The 10,342-nt window shown below is 43.0% G+C and overlaps 1 long non-coding RNA gene across 1 annotated transcript; it reads right to left on the bottom strand.

The window, feature by feature from the left end:
• Positions 1-287: 287 nt before the first annotated feature.
• LOC109368449 lies at positions 288-10,066 on the bottom strand. Its single transcript, XR_004160251.1, has 6 exons — positions 9,050-10,066; positions 7,934-8,107; positions 4,763-4,914; positions 2,237-2,316; positions 2,048-2,143; positions 288-1,064 (listed from the first exon to the last, which is right to left on the bottom strand). It is a non-coding gene; the product is annotated as an uncharacterized LOC109368449 (long non-coding RNA).
• Positions 10,067-10,342: the final 276 nt, after the last annotated feature.

The following is a 10,342-nucleotide window of genomic DNA, read 5'->3' as shown; positions in this document are numbered from 1 at the left end:
GCAATGTCAAGCACGTGGCACCAGTATTCAGTGGCAGCACGTGGGCCTCAGGGGAAAGGCAAGGAAATACCTTTGCTGCAGAAAGATCAGTGCTAATTTTGTTATGTCACTACTCATAAACAAAGAGCTGCACAGGTCGTACAGACTCCAAGCAAGTACAGAAAACTGAGAAACTTTACTGAGAGGATAGGGATAGACTCATATTTGAAATTGAATCTAAGGCTAAGCTGCCCTCTAGAAGAACACATCAAGGACCTTTGCACTTCAGAGGTAGATGGTAATGATACGACCAAGATCAATGCTACATTTATGGCTTATCTTTAGACAAAGCCTGGCAAAAAGAAAATAAAAATAAAAATCCAATTTTCTGCTCTACTTCCTAGAGAATAAAATCAGTGACCATCTAATGATCCATCCCATCTCAAACACTGGAAACTCATTAGTGTTCCTCCAGCGTCATGAATCCAGGCATTGAATCAGTGCAGTATGTGCAAGTCCCAGCCAACCCAATCACTGTGCTACATTCTATCCCTGCACGCGCTGGGGAGGATGGGCATCTGTCACTGACACTTAGCAGAGGGCTTTTTGGAGAGCTTTTGATTTCAGAAGCTTTGGACACAACAAAGATGTCTCTCCATAGAGGAGCACCCCCAGAAGCATTTGGTATTGGTGTGCTGGGAGCCCGACCTCCTGCTCTCACACTGAGGGCTGTGGATTGCACCTGGATGGCTTTTGCCCTGTGGCTTTAACAGCAGCTCAAAGGGTCCACAGTGGTTCAGGTTTGAAGGAATGAAAATACAAACTGACATTTTGACTTGTTTGTTGTCTGGAAGCAATAAATCAAGTGATCCACCATAAATCAGCTTTATATCGCAGGACAAAATATCAATTTGCTTTGGTGAAATCCATTCTCTTTAAAAAGTCAAGTCAGCTCACCGAGAGAGAAAAAAGGGCCAGAAGACAGATGCTGCAGGACTTCAACAATCCACAGGGAGTTTATTTTCACACCGTGTTGGGAACGCTTGTCAGCACCTTGGTCTGGATTGCTGCACCCACAACTCCCACTGACATCAGAAACACAAAATCCGAACAAAGCACAACTGAAAGAAAGCTGTGACCACGTCAGATTTTTTTAAAACAAAGCACTCAAGCCTCTGAAATCTTATGAATGAGCCATCAGTTGCGCACATTTAGTTTTGCAGGCAATGCAGGCTAGCTTGGATGAGATCAAATTGCTTGAGAGCCCTCAGCCATCCCACCACTGTAATAAGATAGTCCATAGTAGTATAGATGTAATAATATAGTCCATAGAAACATCTCCCAGTCTAGAGACCACTAAAGCACAGAAGAAACACAAGTTATCAAGGTCTCTGTACAGGGCAGGAGGTAGAAATCAGCATTGCTCTGTGCAATTCCGACTGTTCTGGTGTAAAAATGCACATAGATCATCCCCAGGATTCCAATCTCCTCCTTTTTGAGAGGTGCTTAAGATTTAGTTGCAGCAAATAGAAAGTGTTTGTGTTCATGTCCAGTCCCTGGGAAATCAGTGATGATTTTGTCATTGATTTCAATTAGAGAACAATTACTGCAATACTCAATGGGCTGGTTAAGCAAAGGGTTCTTCAATCATTTTATACCTGGCCATTAACAGCTGTAATTTCTGCACTTTTGCAAGTGTTTATGTTTATATTTTAACTCATAAGGCTCTCCCTCTTTTTATCATGTTCAACAGTGTCTCTATTTCACTTTTTCAGATAAGGCCCACTTTCCACATAGCCATAGCAAATTAACACTGAGCAACCAGTTTTTGTTCCACACAATAGTAAAGCAGTACATTCTCATGTCATTATATATTCCCACTGAAGAAACCCTACTAAGACCACAGACAAGACCACAGGGGTAGAGGAAGCTGAGTCAGGAGAGACTGATGAGGGCTTAAAATGGGATGGCGATGGGACAACACATAAGGCCAAACTAAAAACCAGTGTTCTGAAAATAGCTCAAAAAGGCTGATAATCAGATGGCCCTCTGATTTGTTTGCACTTACCTGCTGTGGTGTTTTCAGTGCCTTCACTTGTTTTGAGTTATTTGGGACCCTGGGACAAGGGATCTCACATGAAGTCTCCAGCAGAGGAGAAGAAGCCTGAAGAAAACTGTCTCATTTGCATCAGCTCTTGAAGAGTTTCAGTTCCCCAGTTTCAAACCCTCATTCTGGGGATCATATTTTCATACTTACATCCACACCTCCTGGAAGGATACATGTACACTGCTGCCTTCATTGAACTGTGATACACTTTTCCTTTCACTATCAAGCACCTGCAAATACAAAGTTTTCTTGCAAATACATGCATAGATGTCACTCTGAAAAGCTACTCTTCATGCATTAAGCAATTCCTTTCTCCTTACTCTGGCAACCACCATGCACCGTAGCTTACTCTAGAACTAGAGCCAAGTATGCTTGCTTGGCTGTTGCTCATTTCACCTACGGTATGGCACTTTTAGGCAATTGCATAATATGCAGACAGTAATTACAGAGCCCAGGGAGACCTGTTTTGTGCTGGAGCTCAAAGGGGGGCTTTGCAGCACTGACTGCTATCAGTTGATTGCATCCTATACTGCATTCCTAGGGCTGGCAATGGAAATACGTGTAAACTCCAGGAATGCATACTCCAAAGCACAACCAAGTTAAGTTGCCAGCTCACCAAAGTAAGCTTTTTTCTCCCCTTTCCAGTTTAATTCATGAATTTCCTGTATACATATCTTTTTCCCATGTATGATCTGGGTGTGGAATTATGCTGAGAATTCTTTGTCTGAATACACGTTGACTTTGTGTTCTGTTGCAAATTGACTGCATGAGCCTGAGATTTCACTGTTGATTGGGTTGGGTGAGCTGGAGAAACCAGATCAGTGTTTTATAACTCATTCAGTATCAGAACTTCAAAAATTCATTTCATCAGCTACATTTTAAGACTTTCTGACAGACAATTTTTCTTTGAAGTAATTGTGTTTGGACAAATTTTCAACAGTTTGTATGGGACAGAACAAGGATGCAGACACAGAAGTCTGGTCAGTATTTGCCGAAATGTTGTCCCATTCCCATTTCTCTGTGCCCTAAACAGTCAGAAATTCAGTCACCTAGCTTTCCTTCCTAAGAACTAAAATTGACTTCTTACATAGCATTGCACTGTCACCAATCTGCTATCAACTTTCCTGAAGTGTAGAGCTAGAGCTACACCTCAGATTCTTGCAAGGAAATGTTTTCTGATTTCTTGCATGGGCAACCCTCTGATGTGGTTTTGTCAGCCACAGCAGGCTACATAGTGAACTACAGTTAATTTTGAAGAAAACAAAATGGATAATTTCACACCCCGTTAAACTAATAATTTCTTTCTGCATTACTGGACTTGGGCAATATTGTTCTCATCCCTGCTCAGCTTTCTACAGCCTCATAGCCATTACTATGGAGCAGTCTTAATTAAATACAAACACTTTCCTCATCACAACACTGACTAAGGAATGTCAGACCTTGTCTCCTCAGATGCCATAAGGGGCCCATTATGTTATCTAAACACTTCCAGAAAGCATTGCAAGGCATCACAAATCATAGCATTACAAACAGGCACTCAAGGTGCTCTCATCTCTGTGTTCCCAGCCCCTTTAGATGCCCCACCAGGATGTATCTGTAGGGGTAGACATAGGTCCATCCCCTCAAACAGCAGCACCAGAGCATGCCATTTCCCATCAGCCTTTCAGGCTGACTAGAAACAGAAGAGAAATCCAAATTCCCATGATATAAGAGCAGCCTTGTAAGAGTTGAGGAGATATCATCTCTTTCACAGCTGTGCCTTTAGAGTTGCTGGGGATGCCAGATCCCCATCAGGCTGTCCTTTTCTGCTAAAGGTGCAAGCAATTTAAACCACATAAGTAGCGATCAGCTGCCCCAGCTTGGAGCCACGAGTGCCTCTCCATCAGGTAGCTGCCCTGAAACATTTGTGCAAGGCCTCTAGGGAAGTGCCAGAGAAAATTGAGGGGTCTCAGTCCCAGGAAAATTAACTCATTCATTCTGTTTGCCAGAACCATGCAGTCCGAAGGTGGTCTTCCATAAATCTTGTGAATTGCTATGAATCAGCTGTTGTCAGCAAATATGACCATTGTTCAGAGCTTGTCCTTTCCTCCCGGACACATGCTGGGCCTCAAACTGTGCCACAAATCTCTTTACACTCAGTTGGAAAATGGGAACAAGTTTTTAAAAAGGAAGTTTGCAGTCTCTTTCACAGTTACCCCTTTCATTTTATACAAACCATTTAAAATACATTAAATGAGAACAAACATCACATGTCCTGAGTCCAAAAGCAGTTCCCAATAGCAGTTCCTATTAAACACTGATGGTAAAGCTCCCATACCAAAAGGCAGAACACCAGCATTTTGCTACATCACACCAAGCCTTGCACACTTACATTCTTTCATTGCTTTGCAAGACAGACGTGTTGTAAGCGCTTGTGTATGGACTTGGGACCCTCACTGTGTGTATTCTCCTGCCATGGCCATTTAGGGAGCTCCTCCGGTACTGCAACACACCGGGGAAGAGCCACCTTCTCCCAACACCTTGGCACCACCCCAGAAAGTTCCATTTCTTGTTAGAAAGCTTCTCTTTGTCCTTCCACATCGTGTTTTCCTTCCTCCAAGAAGATATTTCTGTAGGCTTGCATGACTCACCTCTTAGTGCTCAGCCAGAATTTCACATCTGAGTCCCAGTACTTACCTGCCATGAAGAAGTGATGGTTTTCGTTGAAGTTCAGCAAATCAGTTGGCATTAAGTTTTCATCGCACATTATTGGTTTCTTATACATCACAGGAAAGCAACAGCTTCTGTTTGGACTTGAAAGTGTTGTGAGGTGCAGGACAAGCTGCCATCTGTCACACACCAACAAAATGTAGCAGAATATTAGTGGGAAGGTTCAACCTCTATGGTCACATCACCAACATTCATCCCTGACTACATGGGCCAAAGTAATAAAATAGGAGGCAGTACTTTCAGAGCAGCAACTGTACTTCACCCATCCATGGTAACTGGAAAAACTCCTAAATTATTGCTCAGATGTCTCAGAATGATAGCATAGTCCGTCTTGACTTAAAGTTCTGAAGTAGGGAAACAGCCCCCTGTCTGATAGGCTTGCAGCACTCAAATATTTGCCATTAGGTTCTCCATTCTCCATATTTATCCTTCAAGTTTGTCTAGCAACTGAGAGAAATAGTTGAGCATTATTTAACATGGTGCAAAAGAACTTGGTGCTGTAACAATAATAAGATTACTTCTTACCAAGGACCCCGTGTAAAACCCCTGTGACACTTGCTGTTATCCCTAAGAGATGTTCATTTCACTTGTTATCCCGCATTCAAAAATATGGATCATTTTAAATACCCATGTATACCTTGTGTGCATAATTTTTCATGATTTTAATAGGATTTCTCCTCCTCTGTGAAGCACCATGAAATGTAATATTTTCCTCAGAATGGGCCGTGAAATGTGTCTACCTTATCAGCAATTGGTATAGAACTCACTCTGGATTGTCTGACTCACTGCATGCCTCCCTCCCACATTCAGTCTATTGGGCTGCTATTAGAAGACACATTGTCTAGGCTATTTTATTTTATTTTGTAGTGATAGTTACAGTCTCAAAGAGATATGTGGCGTTTTATTGCACATGCACATGTTTCTGTTTATTTCCTAGAGCTTAAGGAAGAATATTATGCCCGATTAGCTCTGCTGGAGTGACTTTAGCCTTCAAGCATACAGCTATGATAACCTGATGTCTAGAAGCCTCACATGCAGCTCAAGATCTTGATGCAATTCTGAGGGAAAAAAAGTCCCTGCTCAACAACCACACTGGTGTCTGAGACCAGGAGCAATGCCAGGAGTACCAGTGACCTATAAATAGGAGATTTGTCCTGCAGAGAAGATCCTCAATGTGAAAATACCAGGTTATCCATGGATTTGAGGTTTGTTCATCTGAAGGAGCGACCTCCAGGAAAAAGAAGTGTGTTCTGATTGCCCCAGACTGTAATTTAGTCTTGTATCTGTGAGTTTCAGGTTTTGTTCCAGTACATAATGGTTCGGTGGAATGCTTCCCAGCAGTCCTGCAATGCACACTCCTTAATAACAGAGAGATCATTTATTGGAGAGAATGAACGTATTCTTGCATAAGCCTCTTTTGTATAAGAAGTTTCAAGGATATGAAAGCAGCAATTATCCTCACCTTGGCTAATACAATTAAGAAATTCTAAAGTACTGAGAAAACTCTGGTGCAGTTAGACTTTGAAAATTGTCTAACTATGAGTTGTCATTTGCCAGTGAGCTATAGTTAGGTCAAATTAAGTCTGAGGTGCAGAGAATGATCGGAAGGCAGTCAAAGGCCATGGGGTGGGCTTTCCAGTGCAGTCCGTCCTGGAGCAGGACCCAAACCCTCTGCCAGCCACCACCAGGAGCTAGAGGCACTCGTGAGTTTTGAGGGCACTAATCACATTTTTCTGCAAACTTAAGCAGAAACATTACATTTTTAGTGATAACCACAAAACTAATTCTACTCCTAATCCAAAGCAGAAATGCCTTAGGTAACAGGAACAACGCTGCTTCACTAAAACCTCTCTTGCTGACTCCAGCTTCTGTGAAAGAGGTAGATTGGTGCGTACAACAGGGCACAATTCAAATAATTTGTCTTTGATAGCAGGTAGAAAAAAAAATACAGCAGGATTATTACTGCTTCAATACCACCAGAAATAAGCAAAGCAGTCATGGATTGGCACTGCAATGAATTTAAGACAGCAGAAGGCATGGGTCATGGAAGAATATAGGCACAAGCATGCATCCTGAAAACAGTCCATGAGAAGTGGAAAATGCAACTTGAAGAAGAGGAGGGCATATAGAAATCCTTACATGACTGCTACTGAGAGAAAGGAAATTACTTATTTGAGGTGCTTGCAAGTGGTAGAAGGAGAGGTTTATTTTGCATTAGGAATTAGATGTCTAACGATGAGAAGAAAGCAGCCGTGTGTGGCTGAGGATGCTGAGAAACCTTGATCAGATCTGCCTTGGGTAGATTCTGTTTTCTGGCTTATTTTGCCTCAGCAGAGAGGGAGGGAGTTTCTCTGGACAGGACTGAGATTTCAGTGCCCTTGATCTCCAAAGTACAAGAATAACACACACAAATTTTCAAGACCTTTGAATAAGAATTGATATCTACTGTTTAAAACAAATAGTATTTCCAATTCATTTTGAAAGACAATTAAGTGAAAAATAGGATGAGCTCTATCTTCCTATTGGCTTAGTTATACTCGATTGCTTTGGCTACAATATGCATATAATTTCAGATTTTGTTTGGGAGGGTAATGAATGCAAAGCTCACCACACAGGCTTGCTTAAATCTGCTGCTGGCAGAACCCAGTGAGGGGATGCTCCTGACAGCCTCATGAAAGCCATCCCTTCCACCCGCTGCAAGGTTTGCTTGTATGTGTGTGCTGATCTGACTCTAATACAAAGTGCTTTTTCAATGGAGAACTGGATAATACAACGTGGGGATATCACCCCAGCCTTTGGGATCCAAGTGCTGAGAGCAGCTTACATTACACTCATTTCCCCAGTACCCCATTATCTTGGTGCTAAGATAACTTGTGAAGAACATTACGTTATCACTAGCAAGAGAGACCCCAGAGATCCAAGTGTTTGTCCTGGATAATCTCCCTCCTTATTAACAGCAGACTTATGCAGGCATCAATGATTCACCTGTAGTTAAATGGGTAAAAGCTTTAATTTACAACAAGGGATTTATCTGGGAAGGAAGGAAAATAATTTCATGCCTCATTGTTTTTCCATGATCCCATTACACCAGGGGATGACGCTTCCATTATATATCACTCAAATATGAGATAAGCATACCTCACCAAGGTCTGTTTTCTTTCTCTCATGCAAGTAGTTGGAGACAGGAGGGTCTGGACATTTGATACATCTTAAGCATGCAGAAATGCCTTTGCATCTGAGCAAAGGAATGTCCTGGGGAAGCAGGAGGTGGGAGGAGGTACAGTGTCCATCAGTCGTGTGAGCCAGCACAACCTGTGCAGAAGGCAAAGAAAAGGCCCTTGAGTAGCCTAAGGACTCCCCATTTGCTGAGCATCACAGGTTTGCTGCAGGGCAGGGGTGTCAGAGTTTTTTCACAGGAGAGGTCATCAAGATCCTTTTATAGGAGGCAATAAGCACTAAGAGGTTTCCAGCGGGCTTCCTCCTCTTGTATAGTTACATAGTTCAGCAACTCAAGTGAGAAGCCTGTCCCATGAGCAGCAAACTCATTGAAATTTAATTTTCTCTGTTTTTGTGCATATCTGAATTCATTGGAAGATAAGAAAGGGCGAATCCACGCTAGGAGCCTGCTCATCCCTAGGGACCCTCAGTGCAGAGCACTGCTGCCATACTCCTAAGGCCTGGGGAAAGCATAGAATTTGGCTGAAATCACAGAACTGTAGGGGTTGGAAAGGATCTCGAGAGATCATCAAGACAACAAGTTCCAGCCTTCCCAGGCTGCATGAGAACACAAAACTTCTGTTTACTTAGCACCAGGCATTGCCCAAATATTGTAGCTCCTTTGCACAAACTGAAGAATATTATTTTATTATGTTAATGCAGCACCATTTTGTGTACCAATCAGTGGAAAAGGTAGTATCTTAAAATCTATTTTAAGAGATTAAAAATTCCACAAGGTGTCAAGCAGCTTGACATTCAAATTATCAACAAGACGAACAATACCAAACCCTTAAAATAGCTCATGGGCCTCAACAAGTTTTTTCCAATGTGTCCAGATACGTATCTCCTTGACAAGCATGACACCCCATGTCATTACATTTTAGTCCCCACAGTCCCCAGTGTGGGTATCGTGAAGACGCAGCCTCAAACTCTTTTGAGTGTAAGACCCATTTCCATTATGACTCACTGTTTCCTGAGTCACTAGCAGCTGGGCTTTCTGTCTGAAAGGATTAAGAGCAAGGAGATAATGAGGCTCACCTTTGAGTTACATGTGATCCAAGCCAGCTTTCCTGGAAGCAGCATCTTCTTGAAAGCCATGGGATGGCACTGCAGCTATTGCTCTCCTCTTTCACCTTTGAAAAAGTTTATAAATCAGGCTAAGTTTTTTGGGAGATTTTCTGCTAAATTTCAGACAGAATTGAGAAATACTGCCATAATACTGCAGATTGCTGGCAACTGAACATCCCTGCCAGACAGGTGCAATTGTGTCTCATTTCTGATGCAGTCTTTCACCAACACTGAACCCCAGACCTCCACTATTTCCTTGAGACTTTTTGTTTTTAACCAGTCTGACCTATGGGGCAAGATTATTTAACCTCCCTGAAGTCAACAAACCCTCAGGTTTTATTTCCAACCAGATCAAGCTGGAAGGAGAGAAGCAGACTAAAACATGTAGCTGGCTTCACCACCTGCCACCAATTTTGGGAGTTTCTCCAAAGTGGATGAAGGGTCAGAGGAAAAGCCTTGCAAGTTCCCACCTCATTTATAGAGATACCTCTTCCTGACCATTTGTACAAAACGTGGGAGGGACTGACAGTCTGTAACAGAGGAATTGAAGCCAGTGAGGAAAGCCTCATAATAGCAGGATGTCTCAGTAAGCAGGTGGCCTAATTACAGGCCTCGCTGGCATCGATTTCACTCCGAGTTTGATGGGGCCCTCAGTTTCAACATGAAAGAAATAAGTCAGCACCACAAACCACGCAAAACCCCTGCTGCTCAGGCTTTTCTCACAGGGGTGCCCCAAGAGTAGTGGGATTGCTCAGCTAGACCCAAGTGCCATCCAGTAAACATCAATACTCTTCCCGTGAAAAGCTGTTGCAGCTCTGGCCTTTGGATCTCAGTTGTTGCACTGCAGCCCATCAGCATGGCCTGGGGGGTGATCACAGTTCAACCCATCTTGTTCTTGTACTGGATGATCTTCTATTCTGGTCCCTCTAGGCTGGGAATGACCTGCTCTCTCAGGTAGCCAAAGGCCTGAGCCCCAACAGCCTTCCAACAAAGTCTGCACAGGGGGAGGCCCGCTGGTGGGAGCTCTGCTAGAACACCTGAGCCCTATGAATTAACTGTAATTTGGAAGTCTTTAGAACAGCACAAGAGAGGACAAGACTTTCAGAAGCACCCGGGGCTGTTCTGAACAAGATCTCATTGACTTTCAACAGCGATTTCTTCTGCTACATGCCGTAGGTGCACAGAGGTAAAGCAGGTGCAAAGGTTGGACAGGCGCTCAGCCTGCTCATGATTACCTTAAGCTCAGCAGGCTGATGTAGCAGG

Source organism: Meleagris gallopavo, chromosome 7 (assembly GCF_000146605.3).
Source record: "Meleagris gallopavo isolate NT-WF06-2002-E0010 breed Aviagen turkey brand Nicholas breeding stock chromosome 7, Turkey_5.1, whole genome shotgun sequence".
Taxonomy (NCBI): Eukaryota; Metazoa; Chordata; class Aves; order Galliformes; family Phasianidae; genus Meleagris; species Meleagris gallopavo.
The sequence above is the reverse complement of the archived record's forward strand: the minus strand, read 5'-3'. Positions and strand labels throughout refer to the sequence as shown.